An 8,074-nucleotide genomic window follows, 5' to 3' on the forward strand; every position below is an offset into this window, starting at 1 on the left:
AGTGATGCTAAGGTGCCTAATACACATCTATACTGAGGATAGGGGTGAATCTAAGCTTCCACGAGAATGAATAAGAGATGTCAAGGCCATCCATATTCTTCCAGATGCCAGCAAATAATGTGAAGACATTTCAGCCCCTTTTGCATTGCTATGACAGATCACTCAAGGCTGGATAATTTATCAAGAAAAAAGGTTGTTGGTTCATGGTAATTGTAACTGCAAGGTCTTAACAGCATGGCACAAATAGACTGTGTGAGGATTTTCTGGGTGGTATTATAGCATGACAGAGAAGCAGAGAAGGAAATGGCCATGTGCAAAAGAGACACATGTGTGGACAAGGAAGGGAAAGACGGGTGCGGGTGATACCAGCTTCTCTTAGACTTCCCAAGAGCTCCAGAAAGCACTCCTGTGAGAAAAGCACTGATTTTTCTTAAACCCCATCACCTGCCACTAGGCTTTCTCTTAAAGATTCCACCTCCTCAACATCATCATGTTGGGGGAGCACGCTTCCAGTATAAGAACATTTAGGGGACAAACCACACCAAACCATAGCAAAGAAGAAATGAGACCAAGAGGGAAGCTAATTGCAAGCCAAATATGGTCAATAAGCAGGTGGAGGCCCAGGAGGAAGCTCAGCACTTGTCTAGCATACATGAGGTCTTGGGTTTGAGCTCCACCACTATTTTAAAAAAGAAAAAGAACTAAGTGGGTGCCACATGCATTAGGATGACAGTTCGTAGGAACAGAAAAGATTCACAGACTGGAGTGCCAGGAAAGGCTTGATGTTCAGTCGCCGGTCCTGGGGGCCATACCAGCCCCATGCTCCTCTCCAAATCTAGCCCGTGCATTCAGCTGCAGCTGAGGCCGGGTGGGGTGGTGCACCCCTGTAATCCCAACGCTTGAGAGACTGCAAACAGGAGGATTACTCTGAGTCCAAGCTGTGCAGTGAGACCCTGTACCAAATACATAAGATGAAAAAAAGAAAAGACTCGATGACAGCAGGGACTGAAAAGAATGTTGGTCCTGGCGTAGTGGTGCATGCCCGTCATCCCAGCTCTCACGAGGCCGAGGCGGGAGGATCCCCCTAAGTTTAAGGCCAGCCCTGAACTATATATTGAGACCCCATCTCAGGGATAAAAGAATGCTGAGCAGTGGTAGAAGTTGTATCTAAATTAAGTAGGAACAGGCCAATAGCTATAGAGTGAGAAACACAAATTACCGGGACTGAGTTGTCAATTTACAACAGATGTGTAAGGCACGCAAGACAGATGCCTGGGAGGCCAGCACACCCGACCTCTAAGACTCACTGGGCCTCACCAGGCCTTGCTGGAAGACACATCATTATGCAGACTTCCATCACTCAAGAAATCTCCGTTGTGCTGGGGGGCTGAGCCGTTGCTAGGATAGATTTGCTGCTCACACAGTCTAATTGACCTCTTGAAATACCAAGCAAGAAGAGCAAACAGCTGCCCTAAATCACTGCAAGCGAGTCTGCAAACACAGCCTTGCTGCCTGGAGTTCTTCAGTTTATTTGCTCTCTCGGGAGTGAGGATTGGGCAGAGCTGCTGTGTAAGAGCACGCTCCACATTTTGAGGCGCTGTGTGCTGTGTGAGGCCAACACCAGAAGGAAAGTGGCTGTCTGACCTCTGGCCATAGCCCTTGTCCTTGTGTTTACTGATATGTGGCCCCTGCAGGCCTGTAGTTCGCTGATGTCCTCCTCGCTCTCCTTCTGGCCCTGAGTTTCTCTGTTTGTCCTCTGAAGGCTGCCTTTCTTTGGACTCTGTCCTGGCTTGTGTCACTCTGCACGCTTCCCGAGCCTTCCCCACCATTCCCGCGGCCCCGGTGACCGTTCTGCGTCCTGACCACATAGGCCTTTATCTCCAGCGCCAGCCCCGATGTCTTCCTGGCTGCTGAGTGTCCTGCACTAGTGGAAGCTCTAGTGGAAGGTAGCTGAAAGGAACGTTTCTTACACACTGTGTACTTACTAATGTCCTTTTGTTTCCTCTTAGAAAAGGGGTTTTTATTGTTGGGAGTGTTGCTCAGAGATAGAGCACTGCCTAGCATGTGTGAGCCCTGGGTTTCACTGCTAGAAAAATAACAACCCCCAATAAAAATTGTGCACTGAATTATCAGGTTAAAAATTAAGGTATCCTTATCTTTCCACTTTTCAACACCACATGTAAATCAGCCACCAAAGCCACTTATACCTTCAAAATCTCCCCTCTAGTCCACATGCCACAACCTCGAACTTGGATGGCTACAACCTTGGAACTGGTTTTTAAACATGTAAGCATTTTATGTGTGAAGAAGAATCCTGCATGGAAAGCCATGCAGGAAACTTAAATATGTATTACTGAGTGAAAGGAGCCCGTGGGAAATGGCTGCACATGCTATATGATTTGAACTATGCGGCAGTCTGGGAAAGGCAAAAGTAGAAAAATAGTACAAAGATCAGTGGTTGCCAGAGGCTGGGAGTTAGGGATGGGGAGAGGTGACGAGGTGAGCACAGAGGAGTTTGAGGGTCTGCATGACACTATCATGAAGGATGCATGCCATTATGGGCAGTTACCTACAGCCGTACAATGCACAAGACCACGTGTGTAACCTGTGGACTGTGGGTAGTTAATATGTGTCAATGCAGATGCATCTGTTGTAGTGGATGTGCCACTCTGTGGGGTGTTGATAAGGGCGGAGGTTTGCTTGTGTGGAATCAGAATGTACATGGGAAAGCTCAAAATTATCAGTTTGCTAGGAAACTCAACCTACTTTTCAAATCCATCCATCCATCATCCATCCATCATCCATCCATCCATCATCCACCCATTCGTCTATGCATCCATCCATCCATCCATGCATCCATCTATCCATCCATCATCCATCTGTCCATCCATAAATCCATGTATCCATCATCCATCCATCTATCCATCCATCCATCCATCCATCCATCCATGCATCCATCCATCCATGCATCCATGCATGCATGCATCCATCCATCTATCCATCCATCCATCCATCCATCCATCCATCCATCCATCCATCCATCCATGAATCCATGCAACCATCACCCATCCTACCAGACCTAGTTTTAAGGAGTGTCACTCTGGATTGGCTTTAGTTTTTAACATCAGTTTCTTTGTTTTGAGGTGTCTAGACCAGGAAGTCAGTATATTTTCAAACTCAAATGCTGTGCAGGCCACAAAATAGGTTCAAAACCCTTACTGTAGATGTCTTTTCCTGCCTGAAGACAGGGTGACCCTAGCCACCTCCTGGGGGTGTTCGCTGGTGGGTGCCTATTTTTCCATGGTACCCTTTTATAGAAGACTCAGCTTTAAGGCAGCATCACAGCTCCAGCCTCGTGTGGCCCCAAATGTCTCCTGTCCCTCCCCGGAGCTGCGGCTGCACAGTGTCGGCTCTGGGCTTCATTCTGTCCTGGGAATCTCCCTATTTTCCAAACTGCCTTGCACATCTGCAGCAATCATTCCTGCCAACATCTCTACATGTTCTGTCACAGAATGGCTTTCAGGTCACTTATCCACCTTATTTTCATAATGGAAGGCTGTGAGACATTTTAGAAGACATATAGTTGTGTCACCAAACAATGGAAACACTCCCAAATGTCTACTTTCAGAATACTCACCTTGTGAGTTTTATTATTATTATTTGTTGTACTGGAGCTGTACCGAATCTAGGCCCTTCACAGTGAGCTGAAGCCCCAGCACGTACACACAGCCCCTTTTAAAAGAAAATTCCAGACAGTCTTGCTAAGTTGCTAAGTTGTCTCAGGTAGCCTGAAAGAAATCCTTCTACCTCAACCTCTCAGGGCACTGGAATTACAGGCATGCACCACCAGGCTGCCTAGATAGTCATCTTATGAAAAGAGAATATACTTCTCATTCATTGTTAAATTATTGTGTCCAATGCGAAAGGCTAGATTCAGAATTTCGCATTTTCTGGAACAATTTGCTTCGTAGTGTCTGACTTCCTATGACTTCTCGTCATGGGACAGGGTAGCAAAATAGAAAATCGGTAATTTTGTAAAAATAGATGGTGACTCCATGTTTTGGTTGGATTTTAAAGTGTTTTCCTGGCTGTGCTTCCTCTCAAAAAAGTAGACTGCTGGGAGAGGAAGACTTGTAAGAGGGATACAGAGACAGAGTGACACAACTACAGGACACAACAGCACCAAGCACTCAGTCAACACCAAGCGCTACAAACCAGAAGCTGAAAGGCGCAAGGATGGGTTTGCGCTGTCCGACACAGCCTGGCTCTGCCTGCTGTGGGACCTGCTGTTCTTCTTCCAGCCCCAGTACTATGAGACAGTCATTTCTATTGTTTTAAATCAGACAGTTTGTGATACTTCGCTGCAGCACCTCTAGCATCCGATACAGGTGGGCTTTGGTGATATGACTGAGGGAAGTCGAGGAGGGCGAGGTGCCCCACAAACCCGGGTGGCCACGAGCACGAGAGGGCGGCTGTGGGCAGCAGAAGGACCTGAGCAAAAGTCCTGGAATGTGCATGTGAGGGACAGGACTGAACAGAGGCGACCCAGTGGCCCAGGGGCAGAGGAGCCCAAGGCACAAAGCGAGGTGCCTCTGGGTGCGGGGGTGGGGACAGCCAGGAAGGGCCCAGAGTGCCACAACTTTGCTCTCTCCTGCTCCCTTCCTCTGGCCTTTGAATCTCCTTCACTGGCCTCTAGTGGGTGCCTTGTGGCACGTCTGGAACCCAGACCCCTCGCCTGCCCGCAGTGCCTTCCCTTTGCTTTCTACGCTCGGGGCTGGCCCCACTCTTACCACGCTGAAGTCACCACTTTCTGCTCCTTTTTTTCATTTTTAAAAAAAAATCTTTTATTTATTTACGTATTTGGTACAGGTCTTACTATGCAGCTGGGAATTGTAGTGATCCTCCTGTACCAGCCTCCCCAGTGCTGGGATGACAGCCATATACCACCATGCCCTTTCTCTGAGTCCGGCTCAGCGCAGGGGCCCACATAGCATGTGCTGCAGGGGACCAAACCTGGGTCCTTGCCATTGCCAGGCAAGTGACTTGACCGTCCAGCTATCTCCCTGGCTCTCTGCTCATTTTTATCATGGTTTAATCAACAGTCACATCTCTACTTAATGGCAAAGTAAGCATCTTTAGGGGCAATTAATAGTAGAGAAAATCCAACATGTAGAAAATATCTTTTAAAAAGTTTTTACTTTTATTAGTACATGTTTGAGGGCTGTAATGAATATATTCATCATGGGGAGTTGGCAGGCGTCCATTACACATCTTCACCCACCTTCTCTCATTTCTTGGTTTCCTTCCCTCTGACAAAAGATCCTGCTCCTTGTTTCCTGTTATCTATCTTTTATTTTACTCTTTAAAATTAAAAGAAAAAAATTTTTTTCATATAGGATTTTGGGGCCAGCATGGCATGTGGTGCCAGGGATCGAAGTCTTTGGTACTGAGTCCTTGCGCTGGCCAGGCAGCCACTTATCCTGTGGAGCTATCTCCCCAGCCCCTTATTTTACTCTTTATGTATATTTTGGATTTCTTGTCTCAGAGAAACCATTGATATATAAGCTTGTGTGTCTGATTCATTGCGCTTAACATTATGGCCTCAATGTTCATCTATTTTCCTGCTGATGAATCAAGTTTATCCTTCTTTAGGACAGAGTAGTACTCCACTGTGCGTAAATACCACATTTTCTGTAGCCATCCTAGCATTTTTAAGATTCTCCCATTTTTTTTAATGCACAGAAGTTGTATGCCCAGAGATTATTCCTGTTAGATTAGACTTCTGCCCCAACCCCAAACAAACAAATAAACTGGTAGATATTACTAACAGGAGAAACAAACAGGAGAAACAAGAGGGAAGACAAATCTACTTTTCAGTGTGCATATATCAGATTTAAAACTTTTTGTACCACATTCATACATTACATATTAAAATTATTTGACCAATTAAATGTCTGTCCTTCTGGCAGGAGAGTCATTAACAGCTTCACACAGCAGATATCATAAACTCAGTAGGTGGTATAAAACGGAGATTGAAGTAGAATCAGATATTTTTAAAAGGACAAGGAAAAAGACTGGGTGTGCTGGTACATGTCTGTAATCCCAGCACTCAGGAGGCTGAGGCAGGGGGATCAGAGGATGACTGTGAGTTCAAGATCAGCCTGGGCCATAAAATGAGCTCAAGTCCAGCCTGAACTGCACAGCAAGACCCTGTCTCAAAAAGAAAAATAATGGGCTTGGGAGATAGCTCGGTGGTCTAAGTGCTTGCTGAAAGGGCAAGGATCTGGGTTTGATGCGCCCAGCCAGCTACTGAAATTGGGCATGGTGGTGCACAACTGTAATCCCAGGGCTGGAGAGACTGAGACAAGAAGATTACTACGAGTCCAAGTTGCGCAGTGAGACCCTGCACCAAATAAATAAATAAAGATTTAAAAAAAAAAAAGACAAGAAGACAAATGGGGACCCTGTTCTCAGAAAGGAAGCCCCTTCCCCTTACAGGGTCAGATACTATCTGCTGAGCACCAACCAGAGGTTTCTGTGACAGCAGCTCATGGGAAATAAAAGGGTTACTCCCTTATATTCTTATCCAGTCATTCAACAAAAATTTCTTGAGTTAAATTCTGGGAATTCAGTGCAGAAAAATAGTGAGACAGTTTCTGCTCACATAGAGATTACAGATTTTCTTTCTTTTTTTTTGGGGGGGGGGGTTTCAGCTCTTTGGAATGCAGCCATAAGGAAAATCAGATAAGGTTTGTGTTCCAACATTGTTTCACTGAGTCGGACAGACAGAATAATTACCTCCAAAGATGTTCACATCTTAATCCCTAGAATCTGTGAGTTACTTGACTGACAAAAAGGCTTTTACAGATGTGGTGAACTCAAAGACCCAGAGAAGAAAAGCTTACTTACTTTATTTATTTTAATGTATTTGGCACAGGGTCTCACTATGCATCTTGGATTCATAGTGATTCTCCTGTCTCAGCCTCCCCAGCGCTGGGATTACAGGCATGCGCCACCATGCCTGGTCTCGGTGGCTGGCTCAGCATGCCTGTGGGCAGGACTGGCACAGCATGTGGTGCTGGGGAACCAAACCTGATGCCTGTGCTTGCCTAAGCAGGCACTTAGTCCGTGGAGCCATCTCGCTGGCCCTTAGTGTACCTTGTTTAATCTGGGTGGACTCAATCTGATGCTTGCCTTCTTTAAAGACAGAGAACCTCTCCCAGTTGAGATATTAATATAGAAAAATGGTCAGAAATACAGTGATTCTAGTTTTTTTTTCTTCTTCTTCTTCTTCTTCTTCTTCTTCTTCTTCTTCTTCTTCTTCTTCTTCTTCTTCTTCTTCTTCTTTTTGAGACAGAGTCTCGCTATGCAGTTCAGGCTGGCCTTGAGTTCACTTTATAGCCCAGGCTTGTCTTGTGCTCAGTGATCCTCCTGTCTCCCCCTGCTAACCCCCCAGTGCTAGGATTACAGGCATGTGCCACCATGCCCAGCTAGTGGTTCTAGTTTTGAAGAAGGAAGAGGAAGCTATGAGCTCAAGAATATGGGCAGCTTCTAGAGACCAGGAAAGGAATTTATGCTTCACCATGCCTTGATTTTAGCCCATTGAAACCTATGCTGGACCTCTAATTGACACAGTTGTGTTATTTTAATCCATATACTTTGCGGTAGTTTGTGACAGCTGTGATATAAAATGAATTTTTTGGTTAGCCTATAAATCTGAATGAATCCAAAACCTGTCCTCAAGAATTTGTATATAATCAGAATTTATCAGGACAGACAGATCTGCAGACAGTATAACAAAGGTGATAAGGTTGGGATGCATACATGGAGTATGTATGTAAAATTTATTTAGAGACATTCTGTTAATATCTCCCCTCTTAGAAAAATGCCTCCACCATGAATTCTCTATTTCCCCATTCTGTTTGCAGCAAAATTCTTTGAAAGATCCGGGTACTGCATGCCGTGCTGGCTACTGAAACCAGACGTGGTGGCGCATGCTTATAATAACAGCACTGGGGAGGCTGAGACAGGAGGATCGCAATGAGTCTGAGCTGCGTAGAGACCCTGTACTAAA

The sequence above is a fragment of the Octodon degus genome, unplaced genomic scaffold (genome assembly GCF_000260255.1).
Source record: "Octodon degus isolate 3935 unplaced genomic scaffold, OctDeg1.0 scaffold00026, whole genome shotgun sequence".
NCBI lineage: Eukaryota > Metazoa > Chordata > Mammalia > Rodentia > Octodontidae > Octodon > Octodon degus.